Raw genomic sequence first — 22457 nt, forward strand, 5'->3', positions numbered from 1 at the left:
ACTCCCATGTGATGCCAGTAACGGATCCGTTCCACAAACATATTTGCATATTGACAATTTAATTATGCTCCAATTTTACGGGACTAATTGATGACAATTGGATGGCTGGGGTTTTTTTGCTTCGCATTTCCAGTGCAGCGAGTATTACATAATATTGTGCAGCCCGACTTTATACACTGCATTTTACGCAGTTTTTATTTTATTCTGCTATCCATCTAAACAGGGTAGCATGTGATGAGAGAAATGGCACCACATCTAAACAGTATATACCCCCACCACTAATGAACAGATGTTTATTTGATCTCAGTGCTATTACACTGTAGAACTGTTATCCATTTATAGTATGCAGCTAAGTATGCTAATGAGACATTATGTCGAGATCTTTACACATTAGCTGACACTCGGATTATTGGCACTGAGCAAAGTTTAATTGTAAATTTCCAGTGACCTCGTTACATCTAGTCTTTCCACCATGTTTATTCATGTTTGAAGGAGTGGGAGGGTGCTATATATATCCTCGATGTGCTGGTGTCATTTGGATTGATAAAGCCTGCTGCGCAGGCGAAACGCGTCTCTCTCTCTTGTGGGATCGAGGGTGACCTGAAACATCATTAAATCAGCCCCATACTCACAGACCGGTGTGCGTGCCTCTTCTTTGGGGAAGTAGGATTGGCGATGTGATTTACATTTCGACGCCGGCGGTCGGCGTTTTCCACGTACCTCCAGGCATTGTGGCTCCGCTCTGACCGCAACGTTGTTGGGAGGAGTACGGTAGTACTATGCAGCGGAGCACCCAAAGTACGCGCCAGACGAATGGAATAAGGATGACAGCTGCGGAAATGGAGGCAGCAGAGTGGGCGGTTCCGCGGGACGGCCAGCATGCAAGCCTGTGTTCCAAAGCACGAAGAGCCTTACCTGGTATACTGACGCCCTTTGGAGACTGGACACCGTAGATGCTGATGCGGAAACGGTGAGGTCTGTCATGGCTTGCTTATTTTGATGTACACTAGTCTCCCTCGACCTCCATGATATGTGTATCAAGGAATCACATTTCGAGCTGCTGCTGAATTCAGGTGTGTGATACTATTGTTTCCCATACTGAACCTTGGATCAAATTTAAAACACCCGTTTCAGTTAGGGCATCTCTAAAGAACACTTGCAATTTCGAATCTCTTCTGCTGGCACACACCAACGGATTTTGACATTCTAAGGCAAACAAAGGGAATTATGGGTCCTGTAGTTCCAAGGAACAGCAAAACTAAAGCGCCACAGACATTGGACCACACTCCCATGTGATGCCAGTAACGGATCCGTTCCACAAACATATTTGCATATTGACAATTTAATTATGCTCCAATTTTACGGGACTAATTGATGACAATTGGATGGCTGGGGTTTTTTTGCTTCGCATTTCCAGTGCAGCGAGTATTACATAATATTGTGCAGCCCGACTTTATACACTGCATTTTACGCAGTTTTTATTTTATTCTGCTATCCATCTAAACAGGGTAGCATGTGATGAGAGAAATGGCACCACATCTAAACAGTATATACCCCCACCACTAATGAACAGATGTTTATTTAATCTCAGTGCTATTACACTGTAGAACTGTTATCCATTTATAGTATGCAGCTAAGTATGCTAATGAGACATTATGTCGAGATCTTTACACATTAGCTGACACTCGGATTATTGGCACTGAGCAAAGTTTAATTGTAAATTTCCAGTGACCTCGTTACATCTAGTCTTTCCACCATGTTTATTCATGTTTGAAGGAGTGGGAGGGTGCTATATATATCCTCGATGTGCTGGTGTCATTTGGATTGATAAAGCCTGCTGCGCAGGCGAAACGCGTCTCTCTCTCTTGTGGGATCGAGGGTGACCTGAAACATCATTAAATCAGCCCCATACTCACAGACCGGTGTGCGTGCCTCTTCTTTGGGGAAGTAGGATTGGCGATGTGATTTACATTTCGACGCCGGCGGTCGGCGTTTTCCACGTACCTCCAGGCATTGTGGCTCCGCTCTGACCGCAACGTTGTTGGGAGGAGTACGGTAGTACTATGCAGCGGAGCACCCAAAGTACGCGCCAGACGAATGGAATAAGGATGACAGCTGCGGAAATGGAGGCAGCAGAGTGGGCGGTACCGCGGGACGGCCAGCATGCAAGCCTGTGTTCCAAAGCACAAAGAGCCTTACCTGGTATACTGACGCCCTTTGGAGACTGGACACCGTAGATGCTGATGCGGAAACGGTGAGGTCTGTCATGGCTTGCTTATTTTGATGTACACTAGTCTCCCTCGACCTCCATGATATGTGTATCAAGGAATCACATTTCGAGCTGCTGCTGAATTCAGGTGTGTGATACTATTATTTCCCATACTGAACCTTGGATCAAATTTAAAACACCCGTTTCAGTTAGGGCATCTCTAAAGAACACTTGCAATTTCGAATCTCTTCTGCTGGCACACACCAACGGACTTTGACATTCTAAGGCAAACAAAGGGAATTATGGGTCCTGTAGTTCCAAGGAACAGCAAAACTAAAGCGCCACGGACATTGGACCACACTCCCATGTGATGCCAGTAACGGATCCGTTCCACAAACATATTTGCATATTGACAATTTAATTATGCTCCAATTTTACGGGACTAATTGATGACAATTGGATGGCTGGGGTTTTTTTGCTTCGCATTTCCAGTGCAGCGAGTATTACATAATATTGTGCAGCCCGACTTTATACACTGCATTTTACGCAGTTTTTATTTTATTCTGCTATCCATCTAAACAGGGTAGCATGTGATGAGAGAAATGGCACCACATCTAAACAGTATATACCCCCACCACTAATGAACAGATGTTTATTTAATCTCAGTGCTATTACACTGTAGAACTGTTATCCATTTATAGTATGCAGCTAAGTATGCTAATGAGACATTATGTCGAGATCTTTACACATTAGCTGACACTCGGATTATTGGCACTGAGCAAAGTTTAATTGTAAATTTCCAGTGACCTCGTTACATCTATTCTTTCCACCATGTTTATTCATGTTTGAAGGAGTGGGAGGGTGCTATATATATCCTCGATGTGCTGGTGTCATTTGGATTAATAAAGCCTGCTGCGCAGGCGAAACGCGTCTCTCTCTCTTGTGGGATCGAGGGTGACCTGAAACATCATTAAATCAGCCCCATACTCACAGACCGGTGTGCGTGCCTCTTCTTTGGGGAAGTAGGATTGGCGATGTGATATATATATATATATATATATATATATTCACAGAAAAAACCATAGGTTTCAGGCACGTTATAGTTAGGAATTAGCATTTAAAAAACCTCAGAAATTCACTGAAAAAACCATAGGTTTCAGGGGTGTTATAGTTAGCTGGACTTTTCACTTGTACAAAACCATTGAAATTCCCCCGTTATAGTTAGTTCAGGTAACTATAACTCGCGCGCCCGCAATGCACTGCTGATGACGTCACATATTACATCACTCATGACATGGTCAGTGACATCACTGATGACATCACTGATGACATCTCAAATGACATCACTGATGACATCACTGATGACATCATCCAGTGAATGTGTGTTTTTCTGAAAATTAAATATGTTTTATATATGTATATCTCAAGGTCGATGGAAGAATAAATGGGTATATAAGTGTCTAAATGGATGACTTGTTTTTGAAAAATTGATTTTGTAACTGACTGATTAAGTGTATCATAGTGAATACATGGCTTAGTGAGTAATGTTTAAATATGTAAATATCTGTATCAGTCTCTCACTTTGTGTATAAGTGGCTGCATGGGTTGGTGAGTAGCTACATGGGTGTCTATATAGGTTATTAGTTGGTTTTTTGAGTATCAGTCTGAGTGTCTGCATGGTTCGGTGGGGGGTATTACGTAGTGCATAGGTGCGTGAATGAGTGACTCACTGTTTGTATGTGTTGAAGACAGCATGTGTGCAGGACTGTATGGGTGGATGAGTGTGTGTATGGGTGTGTTATAGTGAGTGAATGACTGTCACAATAGTGTCTTTATGAGTAACTACATATGTTTTAAACTAGTATATGTGACTATTGGTGTATATAAGTGAGTATATGTGAGAGTGAGAGATTGAAAGAGTTCCTGTATGAATAAGTATGTGTTTCTATAAGTGATTGTTTAAAAGACTAAGTATGTGTAAGTTTCCGTAGAAGTAAGTGTGGTGGTGTGTGTATAACTGTATATGCAAGTAAATGTATGTTTGATTCTTTATTAGCATGAGTGACTATGTGTGTGAGTAACTCTATGGATGAGTGGCATTGTGTAACAGGATGTATAGGTGTATGAGTACATATGATGAGTGAGTACATGTATGAGTGACTGTTTAGGACTGTTGGTGAATGAGTGGATGTGTATGTGGATCTTAGAATTACTGAAGAGGTTGTTGTAACTGGTATTGGTATGTCCATTGTTTTGAAAATTTTAGTTTCTATTTTTGAATGTGTGTATCAAAGGTTATATTAGGGGGGGAGGAGGTCTGCCACTCTATCACAAGGATGATGTCATCAGTGATGTCATCAGTGATGTCATTAGAGATGTCATCAGTGATGTCATGAGTGATGTCACTGACCTTGTCATGAGTGATGTAATATGTGACGTCATCAGCAGTGCATTGCGGGCGCGCGAGTTATAGTTAGCTGAACTAACTATAACGGGGGAATTTCAATGGTTTTGTACAAGTGAAAAGTCCAGCTAACTATAACACCCCTAAAACCTATGGTTTTTTCAGTGAATTTCTGAGGTTTTTTAAATGCTAATTCCTAACTATAACATGCCTGAAACCTATGGTTTTTTCTGTGAATTTCAAAGGTTTTTTAAATGCTAATTTCTAACTATGCCTACAGAGATAGGACATGTGAAGAAAGAAGAAAAAATGCACAGAAAGAAAAAAAAAAAGAAGTGCAGAAAGAAGCAACAGAAGTCCTCAAAGACGAGGAAAAGTGCAGGAAGAAGGATAACGTGCAGAAAGAACAAAAAGAAGAGCAGAAAGAAGCCTTGTTGCAAAATCATCCTGTACCCTCAACTTTTTCAGACGGATACTGGTGGTAACTGAGTCTGACTAACCAGTCCTAGAGCCAGTGCTATGTTAAAAGACACTTAGAATACAGTGAAAACACCTACATACACTAGTGAACATTATGCGTTGGGGTCCCCCTGTGATTAGCATGACCTCCTCTGTAAGCCCCTAGTATATAATAGGGCAGGGAGATTAAAACTACCTCTTAAAACAGGCCACAGGGCGTTTTTTGCACACGTTAACTCAGGCCCCGTCCCCTTCCTTCACCACTGTGTAAACACACCCTGTGTCCGTTTTTAGTTGGGAGATTAAGTTCATTTGAATCCTGAGGGTCCCTAGGGTCCAACTAGCCCACTACGTACCTCCAGTAAGTGCCACAGAGCTGCGTTGCAGAGAGGTGTAAAAAGTGGCACGGCCTGGACCACCTCTCTGCAATGCAGCTCAGTGGTGCTTACTGGAAGCACTTGGTGGGATAGTTAGCCCCCAGGGGCCCTCAGTATTGAAGGGAAATTATATCCCCAATTTAAAACGTGCCATAGTGCGTGTTTGCACACGTCACCTCAGGCCCCGTCCCCTCCCTTCACCACTGTGTAAATGCGCCCTGTGGCTGTTCTAAATTGAGAGATTAAGTCCCCTTCAATCCTAAGGGTCCCTAGGGTCAAACTAGACCACTAGGTACCTCCAGTAAGCACCACAGAGCTGCGTTGCAGAGAGGTGTAAAAAGGGGCTTGGCCTCAGAACACCTGTCTGCAGCGCAGCTCCCTGGTGCATACTGGAGATGCCTGTTGGGCTAGTTGGCCCTCAGGGACCCTCAGTATTGAAGAGGAATTAATTCCCCAACTTACAATTCACCAGGGGGCGCGTTTGCAGAGTGCTGCAAGGAGGGGGCGTGGCCTCCGGCACGATGCCAGTCTTTTATTTATTTTAATTTTTTAAGAAGGGGGGCTGTGTGGTTCCCCTTCTTATTCTAATTTATTGGCCCTGATGACCCCATCCCCCAGGGCCTGTTTCCGAATTATATTTTTTTGACCCCAATCCCCAGGGCCGGCCACTGTTTTTTATTATTTTTAAAAAATATATATTTATAGACACACCTAGGACATGCTGGACAAACCGTACGTACCTATCACCATGACGATTTGCGTGATATTCATTAAAAGGCGACTATGCATACAATGAATCCACGTGGAATGTATTTACAACACTAGTGAAGCTCTGACATGTCTGATGCCCTACCGTGCCTAATCCCGGTAGACACCCTTGTCGTTTATTTATACAAACATGGGTAGCTATTGACGGGCACATTTAATACACATGCACACCAAGCCATTCAAAGGGGATTCGACAAAAATTCGACCAAAACTATGCAAGAAACCCCCCTCATGGTTAATAAAACACACATCCACTGCCGGATGTGTAATACTTTTTATTTTACTCTCTGGAAAGGGGACGAACATCACTTGAGAGTCACAGCGCGCTCCTGGCAGAGCCCAATGCTGTGTTACACCCACCATTGCCTGCTGAGTGCCACACACCTCTGTGTTGTATTCCACTAGCTGGTGCATATGCTATGACACTCTCTAGCCCATGTGCACTGTAACACCACCCCGTGAATATGTCATGCCACACTTGTATTCGCACGGGTTATATTGCCCCATCTAACGTGCCTTCCTCGATGCCTATGTTATAACGCACAGTGCTATGCCATACATATTACAATCTGGGATCCATATCTTTGTCACAGTGCATATGCCACGTTACACTCCCCAGCACATATTTTATATTACAACTTTAGAGACTAGTTAGGTTACACAACACTGCCCTGTGCATATTACACTCCAAGGCGCATATCGCATAACACGCGCTAGTGCCTGTGCTATCTCGCGCTCTCCAATGAATCTGTAATTGCGCACAATGTATTGCATATTATATTTCACGCCCGGTTCATCTTATATCACACTTTTTGGTGCATAGTTTATACCATACACTATATCTAGTTTTCATTTTCAATCGTGCTCTCAGGACTATGTTCTATATAACACTGTGTTCACCTACCCTTTTCACGGGCATTACATTTTGCGATAGGGGGTGGAGGGTCAGGGGGTGTTTCTGCCAAATGAGCCCGGAGTCACAGTCACAAACGTCCTCTTCTTCCTGAATAAAAGTGAGATTATGCTGCATACTTGTTCATATTTTAAGTAGTTCGCACAGACACACGTTTTAAAAACAATAAAGTTCCTAATACCCGCCTTCTCTGAACAGTTAGCTTGCTGCCCCATCCCCACTCCTCCTGCCCTCCATTGCCCAATTCTATGCCCCATCATTGACCTCCTGCTTAAACTCTGTGCTTAGCTTGCTGCCCCTATTCTCCTTCCCCCTGCCCTCCGATGTCTTTGTGCATGCCCCTGCTCCATCCTTTTTGCCCACCATGTTCCATGGACCTGCCACTCATATCTACTCTGAGTGTTCTGTTGAGCTGCCACTACCCTCCCACCTGCCTAGCATTGTCAGATGACAGTAACCTGTCCCTGCCACCTCCACCCTGCCTGTCCACATGCCATGCCCCTATCCTCTTCCTCCTGTCCTACATGGTCCATTGTACTGCCACACCCTTCTGCCCTCCCTGGTCTGTTGTGCTGCAACTGCTCCTCCTGCCTGCCCCGTGCGGTCTGCTGTGAGGCCCCTTCCCCTGAACTTTCTTGTCTGTGCACAGGTCCTGACCCTCCCTTCTATCCTCCATCGTCCTTTGTGCATGCCCCTGCACCCTCCTTCTTGCCCATCATAGCCATTGTGCTGCCACTAACCCTCCCACTTGCCATGCATGGTCTTCTGTGCTGCCATGGCCCCTCCCACCTTCACTGTGTGGTCTGTGTGTATGCCATCACAGTCTCACTGTTGCTCTTCATGGTGTGTCTTGCTTCTAGTGCCCATCCTGCCTGACCTCCATGGCTATCTTGCTGCTCCTGCCCTGCCCCCTTGCCCCCAGCCCTCTGTTTACATGTGCAGACCCCTACTCCCTCCCTCCTGGCTTGTCTGTTCCATTGTAATGCCCCTGATCCGTCCCTCCTGCCCTTTATGGTCTGTTATGCTGCAGCTTTCTCTCCTGCCTGTCCATTATGGTCAGCTAGCTACCATTGCCTCTTGCCCCTCTGTTCTCTGTTGTCCATGTGCATGGTCCTGTCCCCTCCCTCTTGCTTTCTATGAATTGTTGTGCTGCACTCCCGTCCCGCATGCCCTGTGTGGTGTATTGTGCTGCTGCAAACCCTGATGCCTGCCCTGCAGGGTCAGTTTGGTGCACCTCTCCATGTCCCTCCTGTCCTCTGTTATCCAAGTCCATGTCCCTACCCCATTTCCTTCCATGATCCAATGTACCATACTTGCGAACATTTTGAACTTGGTAAGAGGGAGATTTTGAAAAAAAAACTGGGGTATTGATTTTCCCCTTTGAGTTACATTGAAAAAGAGGAGATTGTAGACAGGAGACAGATCAAATAAAGCCCATTTGAGCTTAAAAACATTGGACGTTTCCTGGCTGAATCGGGTCTGTTGGCATGTATGGTTGTACTACCATTGCCTCTTCCTTCTGCCCACAATGGTCTATTAAATTGCCACAGCCTCTCTTGCAAGTCCTGTATTGTTGGTTTGTTGCCCCTGCCCCCCTTTCCACTGCCCTCCATAGTCTGTTGTGCTGCCACGGCCCTTCCTGCCTGCTCAGTGTGGTTAAATTGTTGCCTTTGCACCCTCCTACCTGCCTTCAATTTTCAGAGTCCGTGCCCCTGGCCTCTGCCTCTCAACAGTATCCTAATGAACAACTAGATTGCTAACATTCTATATTTATTACAAAAGTGTGGAACGCCTGACGTCATCTTGATGTAATCAAAACTGTAATACCTAGAGCATTTCCTTTAGAAATTACATATATGAGAGGGTCTTATTGGCATCAAAATTATGGTTAGTGCTCTAAAAGACTAAAATAAGGACATATTTTCTGAGTTTTCAAATAGCGACAAAGCACTTTTAAATTATTTGTTATCTTTATGTTTTTTTATCCAGTTGACCACTTGATTAAATGTTGCACTTAGGGGAGAGGATGTGGTGTTACTTCCAGAACTGCAGACTTTGCAACTGGGGAACCAGGTTGGAGTTTCTGCTTCAGCTCGACATTCTGTGATTCTGGTCAAATCACTTAGTCTCCCCATGTCTACAACCAAAATGAATTTGTTCTTGTGTGATGTAACCAATGCTCATGTAAAGCACTCCAATACCTGACAAGTCTGCACTATATAACACTGCAAAAACACAAAATAATAAGTGTTTTGCACAATTCTGTCATTGGGCTATATTTGGGCTACATCTGGGTGATTTTGGGCTACATTTGGGCTCTTTTGTCTTCGGTGGCCATTCTGGGAGATTTATTTGTTATGAAGTTTCCTAATTTCCTCATGTACTGCAGTCTCCTCAGTAGGAAATGCTTTCAGTTTTTTACTTTGATTCCATCATGAAGGTATTCAGCTATGTCACACATTTGCCATAAATTCTGAATGTTAGCACTCTAGTTGCTCATTAGATCACTGTAGTGAAACTACTGTTCACCATGGAAGTCTGCTCCTGGTATTAAGAGTGCATGTTTCAGTCTGCATGTCAGAATTTTTTAATGAAATAGAAGAGGATTTGAGAAGTCACTCAAAATGCGCCCTCATTTTCTTTCTTCAGCTTTAATCATAATTTCTATGGTAAAATGAACCCCCTCATAGTGTTCCTTTTTAAATTAAATGTTTTAAGTGTTACCAGTTTATTCCAATCAAGATGGCTTCAGATGTGCCATACTTTTGTCATAATGAAGACAGTAAGCGCTCTAGTTGTTTTTAAGAACACTCTGGGACATTCTGTCATTGGGCTATACTTGGGCTACATCTGGGTGATTTTTGGGCTACATTTGGGCTCTTTTGTCTCTGGTGGCCATCTTGGGAGACTTATTTGTTATGAAGTTTCCTAATTTCCTCATTTACTGCAGTCTCCTCAGTAGGAAATACTTTCAGTTTTTTACTTTGATTCCATCAAGAAGGCATTCAGATGTGTCACACATTTGCCATAAATTCAGAATGTTAGCACTCTTTTTGCTCATTAGATCACTGTAGTAAAGCTACTGCTCACCAGGGAAAACTGCTGCTGGTATTGAAAGTGCTTGTTTCAGTCTGCATGTCAGAATTGTTTAATGAAATAGAAGAGGATTTGAGAAGTCACTCAAAATGTGCCCTAATTTTTCTTTCTGCAGCACTAATCATACTTTTTATGGAAAAATGAACCCCCTCATTTTGTTCCTTTTTAAATTAAATGTTTTAAGAGTTACCACTTTAATCCAAGCAAGATGGCTTCAGGTGTGCCATACGTTTATCATAAGTAGGACTGTTAGCGCTCTAGTTGTTCTTTGGAACACTCTGGGAAGCTGCAGTAGAACACAAAGGAATCAACTGACAGTCTCTGCCCTTGTTGGATGTACATGTTTTACTGAGAATGTCAGACTTCATTCTCACATGACTGAGAAAGATAATGTGAATTTACAGAAAATAAGCTCTCAGTTTAGCTTATAGATCACCTTCCAAACCTCTGTGGGAAAAGCATGAGAAAATATTTTTCTCTCAATCATTATATCCCACCTTAGAACATACCACAATTCCTAAAATGAGTATGGTACCATCAACAAATGATTTCTAATGTAACTAAAGTCTTAAAACCTTCTATTGACTGCAATGCTTTTTAATGAGGTTCTATCATGTATATTGGTCCCAAGATGGCTGCCAACACTTCTTGGATGAAGTGCTGACAGCCAATCAGATCTCAGGATGAGATGTGTGGTTAGGCTCCGCCCACATATGTATATGATTTTACTTTTGATTTTCTCAGGAACTACTGAACAGATTGACACCAGACCTGCAAAAGGCACTTCTCTGACCTGAGGACTACCTCTCTGCCAAATTTCAAGTAATTCTGTTCAGCCATTCGGGCTGTACCTTCGACTAAATGTCCTATGGAATAATGCATGGGGAAAACATGTTTTGGGACCCCCCTTTTTTCTCGGCCCCCGCTTGACGAATCACCCCGAGACTTTCAGGGTAGGAGCTGAACAGAGCGCCCCATTAGTTTTGAAATTTTCGCGAGGATTCGTCAACCGGCGCCAAAGTTATTCAAAAAAGAATTTTCAGATTTCCTATGGAAACTCAGTCCTAACTATAACTATTTACTGGCGACCGCCAGTAGATAATATATATATATATATATATATATATATATATATATATATATATATATATATATATATATATATTACCTACTGGTGGTCGCCAGTAGGTAGTTATAGTTAGGACCCTGTTTCCATAGGAAATCCGCAACATTCTATTTTGAATAACTTTGGCGCCGGTCGACGAATCCTCGCGAATTTCTCAAAATAGGTGGGGCGCTACGCTCCGCTCCTACCCAGAAAGTCTCGGGGGGATTCGTCAAGTGGGGGCTGAGATAAAAGGGGGGTCCCAAAACGCGTTTTTCCCATGCATTTTTCCATAGGACCTTTAGACAGGGCTACAGCCCGAACGGCTGAACAGAATTACTACAAATTTGGCAGAGAGGTAGTCCTCAGGTCAAGGAAGTGCCTTTTGTAGGTTTGGTGTAAATCTGTTCAGTATATTCTGAGAAAATAGCCTTTAAATCAATATATATATCTGAGCCAGCTTACGGTACGCTTACCGTAAGCTTACCGTACGCGTACGGTGGCGTGCGCGAGCGCGATTCTGATTGGCTGTTACATCTAAGTAAACATTCGAATCGGTCGAAACCAGGAAGCGGCGGCCGCCATTTTCTCTCTCGCACTCTGAGGGGGGGGGCTGTAAACAAAGGCAAAAAACATATAAAGGGGCTGTTTAGACAGCACCCATGCACATAGCCATGTTAGTTGAGTCCTCAAAGATCCCCCAAGGCCAAAAACTGTAAATTTTTATTTTTTGAAAATTTCGCCGATTACGCTTACCGTACGCGTACGGTGCGCTTACGCTAAAAATTTTAATAAAAAAAAAAAAACACTCTCTGTGCATGGCATATTATTGTCATCACTTACAAATTAAATTTAACAGATTACCTATCACAAGGAAGCGCATAATATGTCCTCCATGTGCGCACGGTGCGTAACGTGGGCATGCGGTGCGCGTAGCGCACTGCGTGCCCACCTTGCGTGTACGGCACTAACTGCGTAAAGTGGGCGCGCGGTGCGCGAAGCGCACCGCGTGCTCACTGTGCGCGCACGGTGTGCGAAGCGCACCGTGCGCGCACGGAACGAACTGCGTTAAGTGGGCGTGCACGCCACGAATGGCGTAAAGTAACTTAGCATTTAAAAAACCGTACAAATTCACTGAAAACCCATAGGTTTCACACACGTTATAGTTAGGAATTAGCATTTAAAAAACCTTGCAAATTCACTGAAAAAACCACAGGTTTCAGACATGTTATAGTTAGCGGAAATTTTACTGATAAAAAACCAATGAAATTCCCCCGTTATAGTCAGTGCAGGCAACTATAACTCACGCGACCGCAATCTTCTGCTAATAACATATGTGTCTTTATGAAAAAAAATATTTGTAATATATGTATAGCTAAAAATTTATAGAAGAAGACATGGGCAAATAAGTGTCTAAATACAGTATTAGCATCAGCAGAAGATTGCGGTCGCGTGAGTTATAGTTGCCTGCACTAACTATAACGGGGGAATTTCATTGGTTTTTTATCAGTAAAATTTCCGCTAACTATAACATGTCTGAAACCTATGGTTTTTTCAGTGAATATATATATATATATATATATATTCACTTAAAAAACCATAGGTTTCACACATGTTATAGTTAGGTGGACATTTCACTCGTAAAAAACCAATGAAATTCCCCCGTCATAGTTAGTTCTGATAACTATAACTCGCGCACCCGCAATCCACTGCTCATGACGTCAGATATTACATCACTCATGACATGGTCAGTGGCATCACTGATGACATCATCTTTGGGATTGAGTGGCGGTCGCGCGAGTTATAGTTATCTGAACTAACTATGACGGGGGAATTTCATTGGTTTTTTACGAGTGAAATGTCCACCTAACTATAACATGTGTGAAACCTATGGTTTTTTAAGTGAATTTGCAAGGTTTTTTAAATGCTAATTCCTAACTATAATGTGTGTGAAACCTATGGTTTTTTAAGTGAATTTGTACAGTTTTTTAAATGCTAATTTATGTAGGTATTATTATATTTTTTTTAAGGTTTTTGACCATGCGCGCACCATACACGCACCGTGCGTGTACGGTGCGCGTACGTTGCGCGCACGGTGTGCATGCGTACGTGCTCCATGTGCGCATGCGTACGTGCTCCACGTGCGCATGCGTACGTCGTGCGTGCTCCGTTCGCGCATGCGCGCGTGCTCCGTACGCGCGTGCTCCGTACGCGCAAGCGCGCGTGCTCCATGCGCGCACGGCAAGTCATGTGATTAAGAAACAACACTTTTCATTGGTTTATAGTAGTTTCAGGTCATGTGATTAAGACACAACACTTTTCATTGGTTTATAATAGTTTCAGTTCCAGAAACTTCCAACACCACACCCACTCCCCTCATTATTTCTTCTGATTCCCTGGGAGAAGGAGCTGAGCAGCTTTTCCAGTACTTTAGTACTTGAGAATGGCAGAGCAGCAGTCATCTTCTGGGAGTGAGCAGGAGACCCTTGTGGCACAGAGACAGAGGAAACAGAAAGACTCTTTTATATGGCAATTTTTTACATTTCCATTGGGGCAGAAGAAGGTGAATGCTCCAAAAGTCACCTGCACTATTTGCGGTGTTGTCTTATCAAGAGGAGATCCTAAAAAGAAATACTCTTTTAGTATTTTCACTATGATCAGGCACGTTAAAGGAGTACATCCTGTGGCTTTTGCTCGAGCTGCTAGAGACAACCCTCCAGCAGCTCAGCCGAGCACATCCACAGCAGCTCAGCCGAGCACATCATCAGCAGCTCAGCCGAGCACTTCATCTGCGGCAGCAGCTTCACCTGCTTCTGTTCCTCTGGATATTCACCCTCTGTTCAAGAGGGTGCATATACGGTGCAATGCGTGCAATGCTCTTCTCTCTTATGGTGACACCAGCATTCCCCTAATAGAGAGCAAGATACAGCAGCACACATGCGGCACCCTATAATTTTTTTCATTTTTTTGTTCCTCTGTTCCTCAATTAACACAACGGCTCTTTTTAGAGCCACCTAACATCCAAAAATTTACACTTGATTTTTAATTCTATTTTTTTAATGATTTTTTTCTGCCGTGCGCGCACCGTGCGCACACCGTGCGCGCACCCCGTGATTTTTTGAAAAAAAAAAAAAATGTTTTTTTCATCCTTCGGGGTCCTTCAGGGACCCCCTGACAAAGGCTAGGGGGTCAGGAACTCTCTACCCTGCCCCCTTTTCACGTTCTCCACCTTTCTTTTTCACTGTCACACACAAAATGGCGGCCGACACTTCCTGATTTCGACCAATTCGAATGTTGACTGACATGTAACCACCAATCAGAATTACGCTCGCGCACGGCACCGTGCGCGCACAGTGCGCGCACGGTTCGCGCTTATAGATATTTATGTGATTTTAACTGCAATTTTCTCATGAACTACTAAACAGATTGACACCATATATGCAAAAGGCACATGCCTGACCTGAGGACTACCTCTCTGCCAAATTTCAAGTAATTCTGTTCAGCCATTCGGGCTGTACCTTCGACTAAAGGTCCTATGGGAAAATGCATGGGGAAAACGCGTTTTGGGACCCCCCTTTTTTCTCATCCCCCACTTGACGAATCACCCCGAGACTTTCAGGGTAGGAGCTGAGCGGAGCGTCACATTAGTTTTGAAAATTTCACGAAGATTCGTCAACCGGCGCCAAAGTTATTCAAAATACAATTTTCAGATTTCCTATGGAAACACGGTCCTAACTATAACTATCTACTGGCGACCGCCAGTAGATTTTATATATATATATATATATATATATATATATATATATATATATATATATATATATATTTCAACCACTCCCGACTCCTACTCCAGTAATCGGACTCCGACACAGGGGTAAGCTTCACCATTCAGCTCTTGTTTATTTAATCCGCTTAGAATATATATATATATTCACTGAAAAAACCATAGGTTTCAGAGACGTTATAGTTAGGAATTAGCATTTCAAAAACTTTAGAAATTCACTGAAAAAAACATGGATTTTAGAGAAAGTTATAGTTAGCTGGACATCTCACTCGTACATAACCCGTGAAAATCCCCCTGTTATAGTTAGTTCAGCTAACTGTAACTTGCGCCCCCACAATGCACTGCTGATGACGTCACATATTAGATCACTCATGACATGGTCAGTGACATCACTGATGACATCACTGATGACATCTCAAATCACATCACTGATGACATCACTGATGACATCATCCAGTGACTGTGTGTTTCTCTAAAGTTTAAATACGTTTTAATATATATATAGGGAAAGGCGTGTTGAAGAATGAGTGGGCGTATAAGTGTCTGAATGGATGATTTACTAGCTGTGTGACTGACTCTATAAGTGAGTGATTAAACATAACTTACTGAATGCATGGGTTAGTGACTAAACTGTGTGAATGTCTGTATTCGTCTGTCTGTTGGTATGTAAGCGGCTGCATGGGTTTGCGAATAGCTGCAGGAGTGTCGATATGGGTTATTGATTGGTTGTCTAAGTATCTGTATGGGTGCCTGAGTGTTTGTGTGGGTGGGTTGTGTATGACTCTGTGCATAGATGTGTGAGGAAAAGTGTCCTTCTTGTCGGCATCCATTTTGTGTCAGACTCCACTATTTTAGCGTTGCCATTTTGTGTCAAACACCTCTGCATGACCCTCCTGGTCGTTTCTACTGATGCTTGCCAAAGTTCTAACTGTCACGACCGCCCTGCCCTTCCTACTCCTTGCGGTTAAGCCAATTCCAAAAAGGGGAACAGATAAATGGCCTCTCACTGCCCTCGGACTGGACTCCTGCACGCACCCATCCTGTTTTGCACGATTTGGTCACGACGCTGTCCCAGAACTTATTTCTTTCACATATCCTGTTTGTCAAGATCTGTTTGATTCTTTCACGTACATGTCCCGTTTGGCAAGATCTGTCCTAATCGATTGCATCATCTGTTGCAGCACCAGTCCTGCCTGAACGAAGAATGGTATAACTACAGCCCCATCCGAACTGGTTCCTTAGGGTGGGGAAATATGTATATAAGGCCTGTAAGCTGCGGAGTAAAGCAGCAGCCTCCTCTGTCTTGTCACCGACGAGCTTGGGACTCTGTTCCATAGCCCGGGCTATTTGAATAAAACCTTGTTACTCCTGCAGACGAAGGCTCCTGTGTCTCCTTTTTTGATATAAGGAGGGTACGGTAGACTTGGGTGGTTCCCCCGCCACCGAGACCCAGTAAGTGGGTATTACGGCTCTACAAAATGGTGCCCGAACAGGGACCTCACGAGCACGAAGGTCAGGCCGGGTGGATGTGAGGAGGTGCACGGAGAGACTCCAACGGAGGTACCCTACCCGAGGGATTCTTGCAGTCTGGTAGCCAAACGACTCGTCCACTGTTCCTCCACGCCCGGTCTGGGCCACATGACCGCATCCTCGCTGGAGTCCCCTGACAGTGATTTCTGGAACAGGACACGGTCCTACGTCTGCAGAAGAGAACTATCCCTGTCAGGTAAGGGTGGGCTGATCACCCACCGAGTCTGTATGATTGCGCTCTTATTGACTTTTGCAAAAGCCAAGCCAGTGAGGTGAGTTTTTTAAAGCCCGCTGTTGTTTGCATTATCTGTTTTCGGTCCTTTTCAGTATGCCGGCGAATAGTAAGTTTAAGAAATGATGTTGTTGTATGTGTACGCAGGACTCCCAGCTGGAGGCGGCTTGCCCGCTTCCTCCAGAAGGGACGCCTGGTCACACTATGTACGCAAAACATGGCCCATCTGTCATAACGTTTTCCTCCCTTTGGACTAAGTATACCAAACGAGCCGTTCCCGATTTACAATGGCCCCCTTATGGATCCTTTGATCCACAGGTTCTTGCAAATCTAGAGGAACAGCTATTTAAACGGAAGGTCCGTCCCTCGATGTTTGAGTCTGTCAGGCTGTGGAGGAAGGAAAGTGAGCAGAGAGCAAAGAAGGAAAAGGCACTAGTAAGGAAACAAGAGCGGATGTCAATGGCTGACCATGCTAGGGTGCACTTACAGGACCGAATGGAAAAATCTGTAGATAGCTGGCTTCCTTGTGCTCTGCAGTCAGCTTTTCGTCCCATTGAGAAGATGACCTGCAAAGGCAACAGTGTGAATGCTGTATAAATAGGGGGAATATTTATCCATTTAAAGAAATATGGTCCACCTTTTCCCAGTGGACGATTATGAAACAGACCACCTGGGCTGAATACATGTGTACCTTGGTTATGCAGAGATTCGAGAATTCATTTATGTAGATACCCGCCGGATTGGTGGACCTCAGGTCACAAATAAAAAGAGGCGATGTACAGGGAGAGGGTATGTTTGGCGCTATGCCTGCTTTGATAGCTTACCGTGATATGACCGCTTTCCCCAGCCCCACTCTAGAGACAGCTATGCCAATGAGAGAGGCGACCCCTGTCTTTGTTAACGCACTCACCGATGTCCAAAATAAGGGCCGAGGGGCTGTCGAAGCACACTGGCGCAGGCTTTGGGTTCATGTTCCTTGGAAAAGGTCAGAAGTGAAACAGTTAAAGGGACAATTGCCGGATCCTCGGAAGAATCCGGCTGCCTTCTATAAAGAATTAAGCCAGATAATATCTGCTGGTACCCTTATTCTCGAAGACATAGATTTACTGTTTGGTATGGTCATCCCTACTGAGGTCTGGGATAAAATACGACATACCGACCATGAAGTAGAAATGGGAGGTAAATGGGCTGATCTAGAAGCCATGGAAGGTAATAGAGTGGGAGGGACGAAACCGAACGCCGCCATCACAGCCTTGCCTGGCAAAATCATAACATTCATGAAGACGCTGTTGCCAGAAACGGTCATCAATTGGGATAAAATTAATGTCTGTAGACAGCGTAGGGATGAGAGTGTGGCGGATTTCTTCACCCGTTTTGAAACTGAATACAAGGGACACAGCGGCCTGGACCCTCGGGTCCCAGGAGCCGGCCCGGTATTCATTGACAAATTTGTCAGCAATTTGCTCCCTGGCTTTTCTGCCAGACTCAAGAAGGTTGAGAGTACATGGTCCGCTCAGACTATGACAAGTATCTTGGCCATGGCCCAAAAGCATGAGAATAGGGAAAACGAGGATAAGGAGAAAGAGGTCAAGAGAAATAAAGACCTTAAAACGAAAGTACTTCTGCAACAGGCCTATCCTTCCAAAGGCCCTGACACCCGTGGCAATTTCCGGCCGCCCCCTCAGCGGCCACCAAGAGCACGCCAGTCGACTCCCTCTGGCCCCTCTGGGCCTCTCCAGAAAGATCAATGTGCCTATTGTAAGGGTTACGGCCACTGGGGGGATGAGTGTCCTGTTTTGACAGAAAACATACAGACAGGTAAAACACGGCCTCGTGTTCACAGGGATGGGGTGATTTCTAAAGACCAAAGGCAACACCGCCCTAGTGACCGAGAGGGGAGACATAGGGATGACAACACCATACGACAATGCCCCGCTAACAAGTTTGATGGGTATGAAGCCACACGTACTTATTACAATGACGATTATGAAGAGGTAGACGAGACACGGTTTTATCAAGCATAGGATAGCCAGGGAAGGGGTATTTCGAAAGTGCAAATTCCGGTCGACCAGAAGGGCCCGTATGTTCAAGTATCAGTTGCAGGGGATGCTCAGTCTTTCCTTCTGGACACAGGGGCGACTAGGTCTTCTATTGCACGTGTATCGGTCCCGGAGGCACCCCTTTCTGGCAATTTGAATGTCTCCGTGGGTTTTGCGGGAACACCCTTGACCAGCCCTGTTTCTGAACCCCTCCCTCTCGATATCGGCCCCGCCCATGTTGACGCTCCCTTGGTCCTTACTACAGGTTGCAGTAAAAACTTATCAGGCATGGATTTACTGAAAGCTCTGTATGCCACTATATCATGTAGTCCCCAAGGCGTGTCTCTAACAATTTCCCCCACCCCGACTCCTATATGTATCTGTCCGGGCCTCTCCCACCAGAGTTGCAGTCATTACCTTCCTCCCTCTGGGCATCATCAGACACTGATGTGGGGTGTCTCAACATACCCCCTCATGTGGTACGCATTCGGCCAGGTGCCCTTCTCCCCCGCCTCCGGCAGTATTGACTACCCACAGAAGGAGAAGTCGCCCTTTTAACAATAATATCTGAATTGATGGACAAGGGCGTAGTGGAGGAGACACGTGGTAATATCTGTAACAGTCCCATTATTCCGGTTCTTATGAAGACCATTGGAGATGCTCTCTCTCCTAAAATATACAGATTTGTGATTGACCTGAGAGCCCTTAACAAAATAACGATCTCCCAATACCCTGTTGTCCCCGACATTACAGCCCTCTTGACGATGGTCCCTTCTGACGCCACGCACTTTTCTGTCATAGACCTGAATAATGCTTTGTTCAGTATTCCTATACATCCCAACAGCAGACAATTTTTTGGTTTCTCCCTTGGTGGGCGGAGCTTTAGATCTTGCCGTGCCCCTCAAGGCTTCACCGAGAGCCCCAGTATCTATAGTCAAGCAATAAAAAGTTAACTAGATTCCTTGGAACTCCCTGATAATTCCACACTGCTGCAGTATGTTGATGACATCCTCATTGCTGCAAATTCTGCCCCGACATGTAAAGAGGCTACCCTCTGTTTGTTACTCCACCTTCCCCCCCATAACAACAAGGTCTCTTTAAAAAAGCTTCAGTTTTGTCAAGAGAAGGTGACCTATTTAGGTCATCTCCTCTCGAAGGAGGGAAGGCAGCTCACCGCTGATTGTATAGCCGTTATCAATGTTATGGCGGCCCCGCGAACACAAAAGCAGGTACGAGCCTTCATAGGCCTAACCTCATACTGCAGACAGTGGATTTCCAATTTTTCAGCCATGGTCAAACCTCTTCTTGCCCTCACCACTAAAGACATATCAGACAGCTCCTTTCCATGGACTAGAGAGCATACGCAGGCCTTCCAGGATTTAAAAAGAGCTCTGTGTACTGCTCCAGTCCTCGGTACTCCTGATTATAACAAACATTTTTTTCTTTTTATACATGAGACAGACGGTTGTGCATGCACTGTCTTGACCCAGATGTTCGGAGATCACCATCGGCCATGTGCCTATTTTTCAGCTACCTTAGACCCTGTTGCGGGGGCTCTCCCAGGATACCTACGGGCGACAGCTGCAGCTGCACTCATGGTCCGTCAGAGTGCGGGGATCGTCATGAACTCCCCCTTAACTCTGATGGTTCCCCATTCTGTGGATACCCTCCTTAATAACACCAAGACACAGTACCTCACTAGCGCATGACTCACAGGATATGAATTGACACTCTTTTCCAACCACATTAACATCAAGAGATGCACTGTACTGAATCCCGACACATTACTCCCACTGGATACTCAGGATGCCCGTTTAGATCCACATGACTGTATATTGAGGACAGAGGAGGAGACGAAGGGATGGGTTGACTTACAGGGTACCCCGATAACAGATCCAGAAGGTACACTGTATGTGGACGGATCATGTCTCAGAGGGCCAGATGGTAACACATCAGCCGCCTACGCCCTCACGACATTGGAGCAAGTAGTAGAAACAGCTCAGATTCCACAGTGCTCTGCTCAAGCTGCAGAATTAGTGGCCCTCACTAGAGCCTGTGAGTTAAGCAAAGGAATAACGGTTAATATCTACACTGACAGTCAGTATGCTTTTGGGGTGGCTCACAACTTTGGAAGACTGTGGAGAGAAAGGAATTTCCTTACTTAACATGGGACAAAAATTCAACATGGCCCCCTAATTCACCGATTATTAGACTCCCTGACACTTCCCAGAAAGGTAGCCATTATAAAATGTAAAACCCATAAGAAAGTGACGGATGATGTTGGAAAAGGCAATGCCTTGGCTGACCAGACAGCCAGACAGACAGCTCTTAAGAAAAAGGAAGGAATGTATGTGGGAGGTCCCGCCAGATGGGTGGCAGAAGGGGGCATGGTTGAAGACACAGTACAGAGTGTGATTGATATTCAGTCCCATGCTACCCCTGAGTAGCTGAGGATGTGGACGGAGCATTTGGCGGTAAAGGAAATAGATGGTTGTTGGGCCCGTATCACTTTGGAGAGACAATGGATGTTGCGTGACAGTCATGTGCTACCGGTAGTTACAATGGCCCACGGCCCTGCTCACATTAGTACAAAAGGGATATGTAAGCTGTTGGAACCTACCTGGTATAACTCAAAGATACAAGCATATGCTGAGACATGCATGATTTGCCTTATGTACAACCCGGGTAAAGGTACAGCAACTCCTGAAGGAGGATTCTCCCCTCCTACCTTTCCTTTAGAAGCCCTCCAGATGGATTATATCCAGATGGACAGATGTAACAATTTAAAATATGTCCTGGTGGTGGGCTGTACCTTCAGCCGATGGGTAGAGGCTTTCCCTGTCAAAGACTGCACCGCTATCACTACCGCCAAAATACTATTGAAAGAATACTTCCCACGATTTGGTTTGCCCCGTTTGATCTGGAGTAACAACGGGACACACTTTACGGCTCAAATAATGGAGTATGTCTATTCAGCACTGGGTATGAAACAAAAATTTCATGCAGCTAACCACCTCCAGTCAGCAGGTCTAGTGGAGGTGTACAATGGCATTCTAAAAACCAAAATGGCCAAAATTGTAGCCGAGACGGGTGTCACTTGGGTTGATGCTCTGCCCCTGACTCTACTGTCTGTCAGGACAACGGCCCATACCAGGATTGGATTATCTCCCCATGAGATTGTGTTCGGGAGGCCTGCCAATGTGTGGGGTGTCCCACGCCCTAAGAAACTGTCTGATGTTGAATACCCTGTGTTGACTGATTATCTGTACAGTTTGACTAACACCTTTCGTACGCTTTACCACCAGGTGCTTGAGGCCATACCTGATAAAAGCGAGGGCCCAGGACACATTATCCAACCTGGCGACTGGGTTCTGATTCGCAACTTTCAACGTACTAAGGGCCTCGAACCCCACTGGACACAGCCCTGCCAGGTGTTACTGGCCACCCGCACTGCCGTGAAAGTTGAAGGTCGGAAGAACTGGATACATGCAACACACTGTAAACGAGTGCCTCTGCCTCTCCCCTATGATCAGTGGGTGAG

This window comes from Triturus cristatus, chromosome 2_2 (assembly GCF_964204655.1).
Source record: "Triturus cristatus chromosome 2_2, aTriCri1.1, whole genome shotgun sequence".
Lineage (NCBI taxonomy): Eukaryota > Metazoa > Chordata > Amphibia > Caudata > Salamandridae > Triturus > Triturus cristatus.